Source organism: Odocoileus virginianus, chromosome 15 (assembly GCF_023699985.2).
Source record: "Odocoileus virginianus isolate 20LAN1187 ecotype Illinois chromosome 15, Ovbor_1.2, whole genome shotgun sequence".
Taxonomy (NCBI): Eukaryota; Metazoa; Chordata; class Mammalia; order Artiodactyla; family Cervidae; genus Odocoileus; species Odocoileus virginianus.
Window position 1 is genome coordinate 55,017,671 of NC_069688.1, and position 10,579 is coordinate 55,028,249.

The 10,579-nt window shown below is 37.0% G+C and overlaps 1 protein-coding gene across 2 annotated transcripts in view; it reads left to right on the forward strand.

Moving 5' to 3' along the window:
- RAD54B (RAD54 homolog B) overlaps nucleotides 1-10,579 on the forward strand; it is a 109,006-nt gene that overhangs the window by 22,799 nt on the left and 75,628 nt on the right. The gene's annotated exons all lie outside the window — the stretch shown is intronic.

Consider the following 10,579-nt stretch of genomic DNA (forward strand, 5'->3'; position numbering starts at 1 on the left):
TAAATATCCTTTTTCCTCAGATTTTTTTTCTCTGCTGTCAAGCCTGTGGCAGTTAATGATCCATCTATACCTGTTTCTTTTATATCATGGTGGCCAATCTCTTCACCAGAGAATGATATTAGACTCTAGAATATAATACATTTAATGTTACTGATTTGGGGCTGCTTTTGTGTTCTACTATAGTTTCTCATTCTCTTCCTTACTAAATATGAGAAGGGAATTAAGAGTTAAGATAAATTGAAGAGGGAGTTAATTTACTCAACCTTTAATCTCTTAATCCCTTCTGTGATTTAGTACATTGACTGGACTGGGGAACCTGTGCCAATCTTCTGATACTCTCCTGCCTCTCATTTAGAGAGAGAGGTTAGCTGGGGAAAAAAATATTGTGAGAAACATCATGCTTCCTTTGGTGATTGCTGGAGAGGAATGTTGTGTATAAAAAAGTATGGAGGTGAAAGACCTATATATTCATCTTTTGACATTCTTTTAATTCTAGGTCTAATTTGCCTTGGAGTCAGTTCCAAGCCTTCATGTCCTAGTGAAAATACACCCTCATTTCTTACTAGCTTTTTATTTTGAAAAATTTCCTACATACAGAGAAGTTGAAAGAATAATCCAATTATCATCAAAAATTCAATAGTTTCTAATATTTTGCCTCATTTGTCTGTATTCCCCACCCCCTTGTATGCAAATTTTTTTTGAACTATTTGAAAATATGTTGCAGCTTTCATGCCACTTTACCTCTAAATACTTCAGCATGTATGTCTTAAACGCTGTCTCCTATATAACCACATTACACCAAACAGTTAACATTAATTCATAGTATTTAATATCTAGTTCATCAGGAAAACCATTTTTACTTAAGCTAGTTTATATTTGGTTTCTTTACTAACTGAAAGAGCCCTATTATATATTTTCACTCTGTTGAACTTTACTGGACACTTCAAGTCTCTTCAAGTCTGTTGAGGTCATACTGGATTAGGGTGGACCCTGAATCCAGTGTCTGGTTATGAAGAGAGACAGAGAAATACAGAGAGGAAAAGACTTCCTGACAGTGGAAGCGGAGATCAGAGTAAGCTGCAAGCCTAGCAACACCAAGGATTGGTGGCAATCACTAGACTCCAGAAAGAGGCACAGAAGGATTCTCCCCTCGATCCTTCTGAGAAAACATGGCCTGATCTCAGCGAGGCAGCGGTGAGTGGTGGCGTGAAGCAAGATCTTAATTACCTGCCCAGGAATTTAACCTGGGTAGCCTGGATGAAAACCAGGAATCCTACCCACCAAAACAGCAAGGGCTAGAGGCTAGAAGCTGTTTTTCCCTGGATCTTTGCCCCTAGTGAAAAATGGATTTATCATGGAGGCAAAAAAGTGTGAATGCAGGTAGAGTTTGTTATTAGAGACACAGCACAACAACAAGCGGGAGAGCACGTAGAGAAGCAGTTTGTTCAGCTGAGACTGAAGAAGGCAGAGATGCAGCCTGGAGAGAAAGGGTGTGGGCGTTCCCCTAGTGAGGGGCACAGTAAAGAAGCGGTTAAGTCACCTACGTCTGTCAGTGCTTCTGGGTCTTTGTCTTCCTTCAGGCCAATTATCTGGCTGCTTTTTCCACACCTGACCAACCCTGAGACCTTCCCCACCCTGGGACCTTCCCCTGGGGTGGCTTGCACCTCTCAGCCAAGATGGATCTTGAAGTGAAGGCTTCTGGGAGGAACAAGGCTCATTAGAGCCTGGCGTCATCCCTGACTTTAGACCCATAGGGAGCCTTTCTGTGTATCCCTTGTCCCAAAAGAGGGGGGAGCAGAGATCTTAATCCTTTATTCAAACAGAATTTTGCACCTCTTTGCCCTTGCCATGACTATTACCTTAAGGTGTTTACAGGAGACAAACACTGCAAACAGGAAGCTGATTGCAAACGCCTCAGCTGGAGCCCACTCTCTCCTGTCCCAGGAAATGCAAACAGGAGGCTAGTTGTAAATGTCTAACCTGGGGCCCATCTATCTCTTAAGTCAGGCCCTGCTGACACCTTGATTTTGAACTTTTGGTCTCCAAACCTAAGACAATAAATTCTGTTGTTTTAGGCATTTTCGGTATTAATACTTTGTTGCAGCAGTCCTTGGAAATTAACAAAGAGAGCCCTAGACCTCCTGATGCTCATGGCTATACTTACAGTCTTTAGAAAAACAAAGAAATCTTTGATTCTTTCTGATTCCTTTTCATTGTGATGAAGTATGAGATGAGACCATTAATTCTCCCTCAGGCTGTTCAACTATGCTCATTATATATATTTTTTTTTTTTTTTGCTCATTATATTTTATCTGTTAATTTTTACCTGATTTTCCTTCACTAAGCTGTGGCATAAAAAGGCAGTAACTGTGTCCTTTTTAAGTTGTAAGTCAAACAGGATAAATTAAAACATTTTATGACTAAATGAAGGGAGTTTGTAGAACTTGTAGTTGAGTCTTGGCTAAGCCCTTTGGCTCTCAAGTGCTTTAGAGAAGTCAAGAAATAGCTGCTGGAACATTACAGTTTGCAGGTTTTGGTAATACTTGAGAGTATAGTTTCAGAAAGTGTTTGGAACAAAAGCTGTATTATAATGGATATGTGATGAGTGGAAACAGGCAAATGGAGGCAGTGTGTGAAATAAATAATATATGTAAATCAATACAGAAATATGATTTTGAAGGGAAGGAGTGGTATCTTGAGGGATAGCAGGGAACCAGAGAGTTTTTTGGTTGTTTTTTTTTTTAAAGGTAGTATGTCATAGTTTGAAAGGAAAGTGGTATTGAAGAGGGGAAGATAAAGGATATAAAAAGGAAATGATAAAATCTGTCTCTGTGGGCGGGATAAGTGTTTTCCAAATAGGTTTTAGGTCCTTAGAGATGTTTGGACCTGTTTTCAGGGGTTTATAAATTCTCAGAGAAACTTAGAAGTTCGTGTTTTCTTTTACATGATATGAGTAAAAGTGTGTATGCACATGTTAGATCTTTTGGGTGGCCACCATAAACCTGAGCACTGTTACAGGATTTCATGTCCGCAGATGAGAACAGAGGCGGGCAAAGTGGGGTATCCCACTAGATGAAGGTCTTGTCTGTTTGGATTAAGGACAGTCAGAGAACAGAGTCGGATTTGCAAAGAGTCTGACACTACTGAGTGCACACACATATGCACATGCTGTATTGCAGAAGAAGATTGCTGGACATGAAAGAACTCGCGCCGTATCTTTTGGTACAAAGTTTATATTGTGATTAGCAGTTTAATTTCAGTAAAATATCACTATCATGTTAATGATTTTTGAATTTTATTGGTTTATAATTAATTTATAAATGCTTATCTTTGAAATCTTTTTCAAGTACCTTTAGAACTACCTCATCTTTTTTTTTTTTGTTTTTGGCTGCTCTGCTTGGCTTGTGGGATCTCATTGTTCCGTGACCACGGGTTGAACCTTAGCCAGAGCAGTGAGGGTCCAGAATCTTAACCACTTGGCCACCAGGGAACTCTGCTACCTCATTCTTTTTAAAACATAATATTCCATTGTGTGAATTTGCCAGTTGTACTTAACCAGTTCTGCATTAATGGATATTTAGATTGTTTTGTATCTTATTACAAACAAAGCTACAATGAATATCTATGTATTATAATCATATGTGAGAATATATTCTTAGGATATCTTGGAGTAAGGTTTCAAGGTATGTGCATTTATCATTTTGATGGATAATGTTGAGCAATTGCCCTCTGCAGAGGCTAATACAAGTTTGTATTCTCACCAGCAGTGTATAAACAATGTATGTCGTTTACTGTGATGCTAAATCTATATGTAAGTATATACTTGCAATTTTTGGTATTTGGCAATCTAATCATTAAAATATTTTGTTGAGCTTTTTAAGTTAAACTTCTTAATGTTGTATTTTGAGATTATTTCAAGTTTACAGAAAAATTCAAAGAATAGTACAAAGAATTTCCACACACTTTACCACATTTGTGTGTGTGTGTGTGTGTGTGTGTGTATGTGTGTGTAATTTTTCCAAACCAGATGAAAATAAGGTGCTGACATAGTGCTTCATTACTCTAAATTCTGCATTATGTAATATTTCCTAAACTACACTGAATATAAGGATAAGCTTCTATAAAGTACAAAGGTACAATCATCATAATTAGGAAATTAACTTTGATATAATACTATCATCTGATCCACAGATCTCACTCAACTTTCTTCACTTGCCCCAATGATACCCTTTATGGCAAAAATAAATTAAAATTTAAAAAAAGTTGAAATATAGTTGATTTACAGTGTTGTGTTAATTTCTGCTGTATAGCAGGGTGATTTGGTTTTTTATATATGTGTGTGTGTGTGTGTGTGTGTGTGTATACACAAACATTCTTTTTCAGATTCTTTTTCATTATAGGTTATTATATAGAATATACCCTGTGCTAGACAGTAGGTCCTTATTGGTTGTCTATTTCATATATAGTGTTAGTGTATATATTAATCCCAGCCTCATAATTTATCACCTTCCTTCCTCTTTAGTAACCATTGTTTCTTTTCTACATCTGTGAATTTGTTTCTGTTTTGTATGTAAGTTCATTTGTGTCTTTTTTTTTTGATTCCACATGTAAGTAATACTGTATAGTATTTGTTTGTCTGGCTTACTTCACTTAGCATGATAATCTCTAGGAACTTTAAAAAAATGAATATGTGAACATTTTTTCTGCTAGTCCAAGATTGTTGTATATAGTTGTCATGTCTCTTTAGTCTCCTTTATTCTTGAACAGTTTCTTAATCTTTGCTTGTCTTCTGTGCAGCATTTTAATAGTCTTAAAATTATAGGCCAGTCATTTGTATACTGTTCCTCAATTTGCATTTGTTTGGTGTTTTCTCATGAGTAGATTTAGGCTATACGTTTTTGGCAGAAATATCACAGAAATAATTCCTACTGTATCATTAGAAGGGATATGATATCATATGATATCAATTTATCCTATTATTAGTGACAGTAAGTTTGATTACTTACATGATTACATGGAGCAACAGACTGGTTCCAAATAGGAAAAGGAGTACGTCGAGGCTGTGTATTGTCACCCTGCTTATTTAACTTCTATGCAGAGCACATCATGAGAAATGCTTGGGCTGGAGGAAGCACAGGCTGGAATCAAGATTGCCAGGAGAAATATCAATAACCTCAGATTGTCTTTTTTTTTGATCATGCCACCTGGCTTATGGCATCTTAGTTCTCTGACCAGGGATTGAACCCTGGGCTGGAGGCAGTGACAGCTAACCACTGAACCTCCAGGGAAATCCCAGTTTAGATTGTCATGAGTGCTTAGCATTTCAGGGTGTCATCTCCAAAGCACAGGGGTGAAGTATGAGATGTAAATGCTATAACAGAATGATTCTCAGGGCTTGGATTCACCCTGGCTTTTAACCCTGTGTGGAAGATTTTTTTAAAAGTCTTGTCTTCTCATGTCCTGTGGTGTGAAATATGCCTTCTCGGATAGGGACTGGCTCCTCCTGCCGCTTCCGACCCTGGATGAAGCACTGCGCCACGGAGCCCGGGGGTGGCACTCCGTGCCCCTGTGGGGGCTGGATGACACAGTCTGCCAGTGCGGTGGGGGTTATTCCTCGTGGTGTGAGCGTGGTCTTCGAGGAATGGGAGGCAGGAGGGAACCTGCCAGGTAAATCCCTCTTTTTCTTCCATGGACTGCTCTGTTTCTTTTTATAGTGTGTCGGGAGGTGTTCCGAGCAGAGTACCAAGTGGGTGCATTTGCCAAGTGACCCACTCTGTCTTTTTATAGCTTGCTATAAAGTGGTAGCCAGCACTATAAAAAATAGTGTTTATTTATTTATTTATTGTCTACATGGCGTGCAGGATCTTAGTTCCCTGACCAGGGATCGAACCCATGCCCCTTGCAATGGAAGTGTGGAGTCTTAACCACTCGACCTCCAGGGAAGTCCCCAAGTCAGGACTTTACATGGTTCCTTGCCTCAGTTTACCTTTTTTCACTCTTGATGCACTGTGTATGCAATACCCAAGGAAAGCCTCAGCATTCCAGTCATTGTTTCAGGCCCTGTTTGCCAGAGAACGTGGGCTAAGACAAAGATTAATAAGGTATAAAGTCCATACCTTTTTTAAAAAAAAAATCTCCTAAAATATGGAAATTATCTCAGTAGTCATGTACTCTTTTTATTTAACAAGTAGCTCATGGAAAAAAAAAATCACTACAACCCCCCACTCTGGGAGGGACTGACTCCTCCTCCCACATCTGATGCTGGATAAAACACCAGACCACAGAGGTTGGGGGTAACATTCTGTGCCCTTCGGAGACTGGATGGCACAGTCTGAAAGTGCAATAGGGGTTATTCCTGGTGGGATGAGTTCCTTATTTATCAAATTTAATAGATCTAATTATCTAAAGTCTACTTTAGGAATTTAGCTTTGTCCATATTTCCCACATTTTTAATAGCTAAAGAGTTAAAATATATTAGCAGCTGTGTTTGTTTTTAAGGATAATTTTTTGAACATATAATTTTGAAACATAAAGAAACGTTGATAGTTTTACATTGACTACCCATACACCAACCACCTAGGTTCCCCAATTAAAATTTTATTGTATTTGCTTTATTGCATATCTGTTCATCCATCAGTCTGTCTGTACTTTTAAAAAATGAATTTTAAAGTTGTAGACATGAGTACATTTTCTTCAAAATACATCATGCATTCATTGAGAGTAATGTATCTAAATATGTTCTCCCCATGCAACTATCTAAAATGCTATAAGTAAAGCTATGCGTGCATGCTAAGTCGCTTTAGTCATGTCTGACTCTTTGCGACCCCATGGACTGTAGCCCACCAGGCTCCTCTGTCCATGGGATTCTCCAGGCAGGAATACTGGAGTGGGTTGCCATGCCCTCCTCCAGGGGATCTTCCCTACCCAGGGACTGAGCCCTCATCTCTTATATCTACATTGGCAGGTTGGTTCTTTACCACCAGCATCAGCTAGGCTCTTCTAAATTTTACCTGTAAGAAATTGGAATTATTGATGTGAGTGATGTGTTTCAAATAAATGATGTCATACAGTATACATATATCTACATACAACTTGATTTTTTCATTCACTAGTGTCAAAGATGAACAAAGTCAGACATTAGTTAAAAACAATTAAAACAGATTTTATTCAATAACTCCTGATAGTGGGGTCAAGAACTGAGCTCCTTTCTGATTTGTGCAGAGGTGAGTGGGCTTTTGATGGGAGGATAAGGGAGGCAGAGTGCTCAAGTAGAGTCAGGGAAGTGAAAAATGGCAAAAGGCAGGTTGGTGTAAATGAGATTAGGCAGCTGTGTCTGCTAGCTGGCAGTTATCAAAGTTAGGATCCTGCCTTCTCACCAAGACTGGAAGGCCTTGGCTCTATTCTTCCTGTTAATTACATTTTAAAGGAATGACTTTCAGGTCCTTGAGAAGGACACTTCTGAGTTGTGGGAGATTCAAAGCATGTCAGAGGGGCAGAGGAAGGATTCACAATTGTCAGCCTTTTTAGTAAATGTGCTACCAAAGGGAGGTCAAGGGCCTATGGTTGGGTGTTGGCCAGAAGAACAAACAGTAAATTCTTTTGATAGCTCTGAGCTTTTGCAGAACGGAACTTACGGGGAGGCTAGATTGTCCCAGGGACAGGGCCTTTAGGCTGCTAGAGAGTCATCCTAGGCATGGTCATGTCTCTTAGGGCAGGGGTTTGGATGAAGATATTCTGTGCTGAAAGTACTCACTTTGCAGTTCTCACTGTTGTGCTTTGGAGATTTTTGTTTTCTAAATTTTAGAATCCTTTTAGTTGCTGCAGGGTTTGCATAGTGTAAATATATCATGATTTATTTAGGACTGTGTTAAAAACAATCCTACAGTGAACATCCTTGTGCATGTGGTCTTATGAACTTATACAAATATTTCTCAGTTGTCAGATTATAATGCGTTTAAATCACATTTTAATATGGTTTGCTAGTTGCCTTCTGAAATGTCTCTGCCATTTAATACAGTTAAATGAAAGGTTCTGAGCTATTCCCCTCACTTTTGGTCTCCTCCCAGTAATAGTTGCTGTCATTAGTTTGGTGTCTGTCCTTCTTGACCAAAGCTGCCTAGAATATAAATCATATATAAAGATTTAAAAATTTTCTAGTAGCCATGTTAAAGAGAGTATAAAGAAACAGGTGAAGCTAATGATGATAATACATTTTAATCAACTCAATATGTATGTAACTTCAAGGGTAATTAATGTAAAAGTTATTAACTATTATTATACTGAGTCTGACAGCTGCTATGTATTTTACATTTACAGCAGATCTCAATTTAGATGCTGAATTTTTATTTTGCATTCTTGATTAGACTTCATATTTATGAAATAAATAAGTTCTAAACATAATGTAAAAGTTCACTAGCTGAGTTCAGTTTTTAAAAAATTCTGTTTATGTTCACATCTGCATCAACAAAACTATCTCATCTTTTTCAGAAGAATTGATTTGACCTGGAAATAAAACCATGTAACTTTCAAAAACATGTCTGTCCAAGTTAAGCAGATTTACTAATTCTTGTGTCAATTCCATATTGTTAACACTGAATTCATAAGAGCATTGTATAAATTTAAAAGCAGCTCTAAAATAAATAAATAAAAGCAGCTCTAAATTTCAAAATCAACAAAGTATTTTTCAAATTTCTCTTGTAGTTTTTTCATATAATTTAAATAAAACTCTTAATTATAGTTAAAATTTTCTGTCAGTTTATGTCAGAGGGATATATAATGTCAGTTACTGATTTGTATTTTTATGGAAATTTTTACTTTAAACATAGATTATTTTACCTATCTCACCAGGTCACAAATATGCCTTTCTTTTCTTTGGAGTTTCAGGTTTGACTCACTCATATACAGCATGAGATGAGAAACATAAATTACATTGCCCTTTTGTTTTTGTCCTTGATTTTTGAATGTTTAGCAAGTGTTTGTTTTGTTTCTTTAAAAAATCTTGGGTTCAGTTAAAAATTTTGGGTTGATTGGGTTATTGGAGTTATTATCTCCCATAATCACAGGCAATAAAAATTATAAATATGTAGATAGTACAGTAATTTATAAAACTCTTCATGACCCAACCAACGAGCACTGGCAAAAAACCAGAAAAATCATTAAATAAATTGTGTTCTTTTTTTAACCAGTTCCAAAAATTTATATTTCCATATGTATTCCAAGTGTTGTTTTTTTTTTTAATTAATTTTTTTACTATTTTATTACTTTTTGCTTCACTGGGTCTTTGTTGTTGCACGTGGGCTTTCCCCAGTTGCACTGCTTGGGTTCTCGGGGTGGCTTCTGTTGCAGGGCCTGGGCTCCAGAGTGCGGGCTTAGTGGTGGTGTATGGGCATAGTTGCTCCCAGGCATGTGGAATCTTCCCAGACCAGGGATCAAACCCCTGTACCCAACATTGACAGGAGGATTCTTAACCCCTGGACCATGAGGGAAGTCCTCCAGATGTGTAACATCATATTCATGACACTCGTCATAGATTCTGCTCTAGAAAGTTGAGCAAAAGGAAACTGTTAGCAATTTTACAAATATTGAATCAATTGATGTTCGATATGTTAGGTCTCATATTCTATAGGCAATTGTTGGTTGCTTAATTGATGATCTTTCATTTTTAAAATAGCTTTTAAAATCTTTTCTCCATAATTTCTGATAAAATTTCCACAACTAAAATAATATATATTTTTACCATCTGTTTGTCTAAAAATGGTTTTCTTTTTTTGTGAGTGCAAGAAACCATTTTATAGCTGACCAAAGTTACAAGGTCAGACCTTTAAAAATATTTCTGGATATTTAATTTTGATTTGAGGTGACTAAAACTTCCTTAGTTCTTGTTTGTTGAGAGGAAACTGCTTGTCAGGTTTATTATGTTTATGTTGACAGTGTCTCTCAGTATTGTTTAGTTTACTTTCTTGAAGCTTTTAAAATGCATTGAAAAAAAAATAAAATGCATTGGACAACTTATTCCTGTTGTTCTGCTTAGTAAATTACATTTGGTATTCAATGTGAAATATGCAATATGCTTTAGTTCCGTCTGTCTGTTTTTTGGTATTATTTCAATAAGAGTACTATCTTGTGCACCTGCATTTGATTCTGCATCAGTATGACACATTTTTACATTAAAAATTTTGCTCATTATTTTTTAGCTAGAAAAATAATTATAATTAAGACAGAATAAGCAATTCAGATTAATAATCAATTACAGTTTACCCAGGGTGTCACTGTAATTTGTGCTGTTTGCATAAAATATTCAAACAAATCAATTAAATGTTGTATCAGTGCATAGAAAAAATTCATTCAAGCAGAATTTCCAATTTAAGATTGACTACACTGGTGATGTGATTATGTGTAGTGTCAAGAAAAATTGTACTGACAAGTTAAACAGGCAAGAAGACTTTACTTAAGACTGTTCCGACAGGGGAGAGAGGCTGAACTCAGGTGCTACTACTGAGGGGTTTGTAGCCAATGGGCAGGGTAAGGCAGTCAGGTAAAAAATTACTGAGAAAAACTTGGTTAGGTATTAAGGGTGGGA